This window comes from Sturnira hondurensis, unplaced genomic scaffold (genome assembly GCF_014824575.4).
Source record: "Sturnira hondurensis isolate 20B ecotype Veracruz unplaced genomic scaffold, ASM1482457v3 Scaffold0009719, whole genome shotgun sequence".
Taxonomy (NCBI): Eukaryota; Metazoa; Chordata; class Mammalia; order Chiroptera; family Phyllostomidae; genus Sturnira; species Sturnira hondurensis.
In genome coordinates, this window is record NW_028082350.1 from 13,550,944 (window position 1) to 13,559,895 (window position 8,952).

An 8,952-nucleotide genomic window follows, 5' to 3' on the forward strand; every position below is an offset into this window, starting at 1 on the left:
ACAGCAACAGCAACAATGAACATGTATAAGAACTTATTCAATTGTTTGTACCAGGTGATGTGTTTAGTGTTTATCTCTTTAAGGTGCAAAAAAAAAAATCATGAGACAGTCATAGTTATTACCTTCATTAGACAGATGCTACGTCTGAGAATTAGACTGGCTTGTCCTATGTCACACAGAAAGCAAGTGGCCAAGCTTGTCCAGCTGAGGTGAGGGTCTTGGGCTTACCTCCTGGCCCTCCTGCCACTCAGAACTTGGGCCCCTTTGTCCGAAGGGTAGACTTTAAGCATTCCCTAGGAGGTGGCTTGCTTTTGTACTTTTTCTGAATTGTGTAGTTTTCCTTTTGCAAGATAAATAATATCTTAATGCAATATTAAAAATGAAAATTAATGCCAAAACACCCATGATGAGAAAAAAAACAACATTTTAAAGACAAGAAATGACCCTGCACTTTCAAGAACCCGAGAAACTTACAAAGGAGCAGGACACAGGACAAACGAAATGTTGGCAAATCCCGTTCGGTCTGTACAATTCTTACCAAAGAAAATGAAAGGATCTGACCTGCTGAAGATCCTCAACCACGTGTGCACAACACTCCCTTCTCTGTCTAACGATTAGTCAAGGCGGGGCCCTGTGATAGATGTTTGAGTGAAGTCAAGTTTAAAGTTACTCAGGATTCAAGGAGTCACAAAAAGTTGTCAACCATCAATTCTCTCAATTAAAAACAAGTAAAGAAGTAATCTGGAAAATATTAATGAGTTCGTGTCCATTAATGCTAGCGAAGTAAAATTATATTAAAGATTTGTTTTGGTATACATATAACATAATTGAGAGAAAGTCACATAAAATGCTGTAGTTTAATAGTTGTAATGTTAAAATTTTATGTGTCATATTGGTATTTAATATTAAAAGCACTTTAAGACTGTACTTTCAGGGATCATTTTTACAGTTTGTTAACATTAAAAATATTTTAATGTTAAGTTTAATAAACTGCTGTTTCAATAGTCCCAGTGTTCAGGTTTTTAGTACTTTTCTCCACCACTTGAACGTTGTGACATTGAAAAAACACCATAAAAGCCACAAAGGCACACGTGTGGGTGCACATCTTCCTCGCGCTCAGGTCCCCATGGTGGCGTCCTCTACCCCGCTCCGGTGGCGTCTCCAACATTGTCCACCAGGTCCCATAATTTCTGCAGCCCTTCGGATGTGAATCTGTCTGTACCTTGCCCAGAGACCAGCCAGCGTCTGTAAAAACCCCCACAACGCTCTCTTACTCCGGGTCTCCAAGCCCTCGCTAAACAGATTTCTTTGTGAAAAATGGCCTCGCTCAAGTTTCTCCAAAGTAAAGCATAAAACCCAGGGGAAAGAGCAGAAAGTGTGAGGTTCCATGCTCGCCAGTGGGGAAGACGTGCAGGGCGGGCAGAGGCAAAGGGCCGGCTCAGCCGCCGGGGCGTGGGAAGGAAGACGCTTTAGGCCCGTAAAGCAGCGCGCAGTGGGTGCACGGGCTCTCGTCTCGACAGGGCTTCCCTGTGGCTGCCCTGCTGACTCCTGTGTTGCTTACACCATAGGCCTTTATTTGCCTGAGCATCTGGTTTCTACAGGATTCAGTGTTAAAAAAAAAAACCAAAAAACAGCAAAGGTAATGGAGAGGCAGGGACACCAGTTCCTTTCTTCTGCTGCCGTGATTGGCGCTCTGCTCCTGGGCCTCTTCCATTTTCCTTTGGCAAGGAGCTGGCGTCCATCAGCGGGGACGGACACTGCCAAGGAGCAGCTGCCCCAGGTCAGTGGGCAAAAAGGGGAACCTCCACTGCCCAGGGCTGGGGGTGGGGGGCATGAAGCTGCAGATGACCTTCAGAAATTCAGGGGCAGAAGTAGCTTCTCAGAATCCCCCAGGGTGAGTGGAGAGGCAAGTTCCACTTAGCTTTCCTTTTGCTCTCTCAGTGTTTGGTGTTTTCCTCACTCAGGTTTAAAGGTCCTGGGCTGGAGCTCTGGGTCGGCTTTCTGAAGCGGAGAGGCTGGGAGATTTTGAGCCAGGCACATTTTCCGTTTTCTTGAGCCCAGGAGTGTTTACAGAGAAATGGGATCGTGTGCTTCTTACTGATGTGAGACTCACCCAGGCGGACTCCCTGGGATGCCTGGAAAAGTCCAGCAAAACCATCCTGTGCATTTCTCTTCCACCCAGGAAGTTGTCCCAAACCCGAAGGACATAGAAGTTTCTGGGGGGGGGGGGTGTAGTGGGGCTGGAAGAGCGAGTGCAGGGATGGTGAGGTTTACACTGCAAAGCTGGTCGGAGCTCTCCCCCACCCCCAGCAGCGCCTCCTAGCTCCTGGAGCTTTCTTGGGAACGTCCGCAGGACACTCACTCCCGCGGCGTGTCCTGAATAGAGGAGTGAGGAATGGAGGAAAAGAGAAACAAATAAACCCAACTCTGTCGCCTCCTAAACACGGGCCTCTGGAAAACTTTTGACTTCAGTTTGGAGTTAGAATTGATTCTTTTGCTCCATTCATTCGCTCCATTGGAAAAACCTACCTGTACAACCTTCTGTTTCAAAGAGCGCCTTTGAGATAATTTGCAGGTGGGGGCAGGGGGCGGGGAAAGCCTCAGTAACATGATGCCTTCTCAATTAAAACAAACAAACAAACTAACTAACTACCCTGGCTGGCGTAGCTCAGTGGATTGAGCGCAGGCCTGTGAACCACACCATCTCAGTTCGATTCCCAGTCAGGGCACATGCCTGGGTTGCAGGCCAGTTCCCAGCAGGGGACTCACGAGAGGCAACCACACATTGATACTTTTCTCCTTCTCTCCTTCCCTTCCCCTCTAAAGATAAATAAATAAAATCTTTAAAAACAAACAAACAAGCTAGCTTCCAATCAATCACAACTTGGAAAAACAGCATGGTGACCTGTCACCCTGGTCACAGGTGTAAATTTGGGGGCATGGTCTGTTCACAACTTCTTTCCTCCCCCCGGTGTATTTTCAAGTCATGCCCCCCGTTGGGGGGAATGAAGGAAGCTCTCGGAGCCAGCTAAGCTGTGCCCCCCAGGTCGCGGACTTTCCGGCTGAGCTGGCTGCACTTTGCTGCAGGCAGAGGCTGCCTCAGAGTCAGGCCGGCTTGCAAGTGAGAAAGTGGGTGTCTCCGTGGGGGCAAAGTACGGCCATCATCTCCGAGGGCTGTGTGTGTGTGTGTGGGGGGTGTGAATGGAAGCGGGTCACAGTGGAGGCCCGATGATGATGTCTTGCTTTTAGATTCAGTTTCCATGGCAAGTCTTTTGAAAAGACAAGGAGAGCAGCGTCTTCATCTCTCAGGGAGAGAGGTGCAATGAGGGCTGCCCACGCCAGCGGGGTGCTTGGGAGTTGACAGGGCCAGCCGGGTCACGAGGCCTCATTTTCTCACAAAAGCCCTGTGAAATCGGTAAGGATGACTATTTCCATTTTTCAGAAGAGGAAATTGAGGCCCCAAGAGGCGAAGCGGCTGACTCCTGACAGCATGGTGAAAAGGTAGGTGTCGCTGGAGGGGGGCTGTGGTTTCCAAGGGTGCTCAGTGCAGCCGGGCTTCGGCGGATGCGCCCGCCCAGCGCGCCCGGTGCTGCAGCCACAGTTCGGTGAATTCTCAAGTGGGAGCGGTACCTGCAGAGGGCATCGGGAGATGTGTGGGAGGTTTTGGTTTCAGTCACTCAGGGTGGAGGGAACCATTAACCTCCAGACATGAGGGCCGGGGGTGTTAACTGCAGTCTTGTCCCACAAAATGAAGCCTTCTGCCCAGATTTTCAATTGTACCCCCGTCAAGAAACACAGAAGAGTAAGTTTCTCTTTAAAAAAAAATTGCATGTAGACTGTATATTACATATGATTCTATTTGAGATAAAGAGGTTTCCCCTGCTGAAATGAACCTTCGAAAGTGGCTGGGTTAGCGCTAAACTCTCACTTTTCTCTGGCTTTCTCCCAGGAAGGGGAGAAAGCACCCCAGGAAGGGGCTCTGGCCCCCTCCCACCGGAACCGTAGACAGCTGGATGTCCTGCAATGTGCAGGTGCCTTGGGCTCAGTGCTCAGGGCCCCGACCTTGCCCATCTGAAGCTCTTGGGTGGCAGATCCTCAGGTCCTGCCTGCCTGCAAAAAGGAATCTTACTGTATATTCTGAGCTTCAGCCGATGACCAGGGAGGTTGGAGACAGGGGTGCCTGCTTTCCTCACGACCCCGCTGAGAAGACCTGGTACCCACAGATTTCTTCATTGACTTCAAAGCTGCCCTTCCGTGCAGCGTGAGGTTTTTTCGACTGAAAGTGTTAACATTGTGGGTGGCAGGGAAGAGGTGTTGAGCGCGCGTGCAAACCTGTCTGTCGCAGCCTTGAGCTGGAGAGGGCTGAGAGGTGACAGTTTACTTGCAAACCCGAGAGCAGGGCTGGCAGCACCTCAGCCCTTGGCTGACTGTCCTGGCCGGCGGGGCTTCCTTACATCGGCTGCCGACTGCCTCCCCACAGGCGCTGGGAGCGGGTGCGGAGGCCTGGCATTCTTTTCCGATTCTTATTTACACTTGGAGACAGAGTGGGGTGTCAGGGTGGGTCAGGGAGGAGCAAGGAAGCCAGTCAGTGCCTCCACGGAACCCTAATAGACACCCCTTATCCTGAGGGGTTCTCACGGGGGAATACACCTTATAATAAGCTGAGTTCCTCACGAGAGCCCTGGGAGGTGCCGGTGGGTATTTCCACTTTACTGATGAGGAAACTGAGGCTTGGAAGGGGAAGAGAGACCATCCAGGATGCCACGGCTTCTGAGCAGTGCGACCAGCTCCCTAAACACACTTGCCCACGTGGAACGGCCTCTTCTCGGGGATTGGCCACTGTGGCCCTAGACTCTGAGGCTGCCATTAGTCTGCTGGGGAGAGTGGGGGTTGGCAGTCCAGACACCAAGGGTTTCTCGCTCACCGTCATGTCCTCTGCCTAGTCTGGTACCTGGAACGCAGGAAATGCTTGGTGACTCCTGTCGAATACCATGAGAAGTCTATGCTTTCCTTCCCGTGTATCTGGGCAGTACCAGTGATCACATTCATTACAAATTCTACAGCTCGGCTGCCTCGCAGACGAAGGACATTCTGGATCTGGTGGGGGCTGGGTGGGGGGGTTAGGCAGGAGAACGGGGGCCCCAGCATGCGCAACAACTAGAGCCCAGAGGATGGATAATAACACATAGGGGACAGGGAGGGGTGGGGCCCTGTTTCACAAACCCAGCTGCCCCCTAAAAGGCTCCACTCTGCTCTCGGGGCCTCTGCTCCTCTGTGGCACAGAGCTGGGGCCGGGGCCGGGCAAGGGAGGCATTTGCACCAAACAGCTCAGTTATCGAGGTGAATCAAATTTTAATAGATTAATGAAAACGCCCAAATATATTTTGGTTTGGTTGATTAACCAAGTTAATTGATGGATTGTTTAATTGGCAAATTGAGTAATCAAAATAACCCACGATGAACAAACGAGCAGCATTTTAAATGAAGGCAGGACACAAGCACCCGTGTTCTATGTGAGAGGAGCCCTGTGGGAGCCTGAAGCAAAAGGGGGCGTCACTCCTGCTGGTCCTGTATTTGTTTAAAACATTTACGTTTTGTTTATCATGGATTTTTGCATGCATTGTGATTTTTAAAAATGCTGATTAAACTGTAATTCACCTTGATCGCTGGGCTTCGGGTTAGCCCTGCTGTGGTCCCCGAGGCCAGTGCCTCACTTCCATCTCCCTAGTTGGTCCTGCGTGGTCTCCAAGGCCCCCTTTTCTGCCCTCTCACCCTGCCACTGGGCTCTCCTCTGCCCCCTCCTGTCCTTGAACTTGCAGGCACCCTCAGGCCTCAGGGCCTTTGCTGGGGCCATTCTCTTGGTTCTGGCCCTGCCCTTCCCCACACACCTGGCTGTCCCTCTCTCTCACTTCCTCTAAGTCTTTGTTCTCTTATTTATTATTCTTTGCCTGGTTCTTGTCCATCACAGCGTGACTCCCACGGGGGCAGCTGTTTTCATCTGTTATGGCCAAGTGTGTGGGGGATGCTCCATAAATATCTGATGCGTGAGAGAATGAAGGAATGTGAGGAAGACGTTGAACTGTCGAGGAACCTAAAAGCCACCGTTAGGAGTTTACTTGAAGGGACAGCAAGCATTGCAGGCATCTGAAAAAAGGAATAACTATGCATAGCCACTGTGTGTAGGCACTGTGGTAAGCACTTTTCATTCCTACATCTCTCCTTGGGTCCTCCTAACAGCCCTCGCCCCTGTGTTTTACAGATGAAGGAAGTGGGACCTAAGGAAGTTAAGGAACGAGTCCAAGGGCAAGGATCTTGGATTTCCACGTAGGACTGTCTAAGCTCTCCTGGTGGTTTTTGACGTTTGTAGGCTGTGCTGGGTAAGGAAGGAAGAGATCAGAAGTCGGCAGGAAACCAAAGAAGTCATGTGTGAAGTGAGGGGGGAGAGACGTGATGTTTCAGAACGATTTTCCTTCCCCCGCCGTCATCGCCCTGCTGGGTTGCTCCATCGACCTTCCAGGTCAGTCAGAAGGAGGTCAGACCTCAACTGAGAGTGGCTGGCAGACCAGTCGTTAACTCAACTGGACTGGACTCTGTGGAGGGTGGGGAAATGTGTTCGGGACTTCTTTGCAAATGAGATGTTAATCTGATTAGCAATGTCCTCTTTTGTCATAACAGACAAACCTGCACTTAGGACTCCTGCTTATTGGCCAGGCCCTCACCAGCAGCTCTTAGGTCTGCTGGGACTGTCTGGTGGGTCATTTAGAGGCCTTTGAGGGTCAATGACACTGTCGAGTGGAGAGAGCAACTGTTAGAAGCCCGGGATAGCCTGGGTTGGCGTCTTGGTTCTGCATGTTTCCTCGCCGTGCTGAGCCTGGGTCTGCAGGGCTGTGGCGATAACAACGGCTTCCCCCCAGGGCGCTGTAGGGACGGGATGGGGCGATTTATTCAGACACCCAGCGGGATACCTGGCAGGCAGGAGGCACACACCGGTACTGGTGTCCTTTACTCTGCTTGTCTTCATTTTCTACTTCTTCTCTGATGCCTGGTCAGAGCAGAAGTAGGAAAAGGGACGAGGGCAAGATCTGGGAGTGGATGGCCTTCCCGGGAACACTGACCAACAGGGCTAGAGATGACCCTCAACCATTGTCACTGATTGTGCAACCCGACATTTAGAAGTGATATACGGTGCATGTGTCTAAGGAGTTCAAAGCACATTCACACACACGGGAGCTTCTCAAGCCTGGTGGAGTTTCTGGGCAGGTGGCACCATCTCCGTTTTTTAAGAGGGGAGGGTGCCCACACCTTCTCTGCTCTCGGCTCTGCCCTGTCCCGTGAGGCCACACTGCATACAAGGGCAGGTGGCAGGTCAGTAACACAGTCACGGGGCCCACACCTTGAAAGTCTCTGTCACCTCCAACGCCTTCATCAAGCAATGCTTTCTTAGGGGGAACATAGAACTTTCCAGGAAAGTTTTCTTGAGATGAGTTACTGGAAAAGCAACTTCATCTTATTGGAATGACTGTGCTCTGGTGGCGCCCACGAGGGGATACGCTTCATTCCAGGGCTCGGCGGGAGGGCGGGGGGCAAGCTGGGACATGACTAATCCATGGAATCGAAAGTATCCTGAACCATTGGTTCTCCTTCCTTCCTTCCTTCCTTCCTTCCTTCCTTCCTTCCTTCCTTCCTTCCTTCCTTCCTTCCTTTCTTTCTTTCTTTTCTTTTCTTTCTTTTGTCAGGTTGTAGACCCAAGGCCATTGAAATGGACAACCCTTCGGAATGAGTTCAGTTAAGAAAAGGAACTGTAGACCCTGAGGCCCTGGCTGGCATAGCTCAGTGGATTGAGCGCAGGCCTGCGAACCAGAGGATGGTGGTTCGATTCCCAGTCAGGGCACATGCCTGGGTTGCAGGCCAGTTCCCTGCAGGCCAACTCCCAGCAGGGGACGCATGAAAGGCAACCATACATTGATGTTTCTCTCCCTCTCTCCTTCCCCTCTAAATATAAATAAATAAATAAAATCTTAAAAAGAAAAGAAAAGAAAAGGAACTGTAGACCCTGAGTTAGAGCGCACCCTTGGTGAACGCTGAATTGCAACTGAAGCTGATATCAAGTGCATTTAAGTGGAAGAACAACTGTTTGAGGCGGGGTAGCTCTGTCACCAAGGAGGCAGCCGTGCTGGCCAGGAGAGGGACAAGGAGGCACAGGGCCAAATGGAAGAGGGACTGTCCTGTCTCCAAGAGAGTGACTTGGTTTACTTATGACTCCACAATTGTAGCAGTTTTCTGGCTGTGGTCATTCAAAGATGGATATACCTCAGAAGGTTTGGGGGTAAAAGGCAAGGGGACATGTGGAGAGTTTATTTACCTGAAGCTAGAAGAACAAGGCATTGTTTTACATTGATCAGACCTTCATGGGCAGCGTGAGTTTGCTTGAGGCGCCACAGCAGAGCGCCCCAGACTGGGGACTTACCCAGCAGAGAGTATTTTCTTATCCTTGTGCAGGCTAGCAGTCCAGGGTCACAGACTCGGCAGGGCTGGCTCCTTCCGAGGTCTCTCTCGGAGGTATGGATGGCCAGCTTCTCCTGGCCTGTCTGTGTCTAAACATCCTCACTGATGTGGTTGGATCAGGGCCTGCCATTCAGGCCTCATTTTATCTGAATTTCTGTGTTGTATAAAACAAAATGACATTTTATCTCGCTATGGTGTTAGTATTTTGGGTACAATGTCCCCTCTGTTCTCCAAATGCTCTGTGATGTAGTTGTATCATTTTTTAAAGACAGAATTTTTCTTAATCACCTGTTTGAAGGCCCGATGTGCAGATACAACCGCATGGTGAGGTTCTGGGGATTTGCACTTCAACATATGAAATTCGGGGTGGGGGTGGGGAACACAGGACAGCTCACGGCGACCCCAGAGCAGCAGCCTTCTGTGGCGAGGAGTGGTTGTGGGTTGTCC

At 50.6% G+C, this 8,952-nt stretch overlaps 1 long non-coding RNA gene across 1 annotated transcript; it reads left to right on the plus strand.

The window, feature by feature from the left end:
• Positions 1-3,261: 3,261 nt before the first annotated feature.
• On the plus strand, positions 3,262-7,757 carry LOC118994722 (uncharacterized). Its single transcript, XR_005068129.1, has 3 exons — positions 3,262-3,501; positions 6,260-6,431; positions 7,737-7,757. It is a non-coding gene; the product is annotated as an uncharacterized LOC118994722 (long non-coding RNA).
• The last annotated feature ends 1,195 nt before the right edge of the window (positions 7,758-8,952 follow it).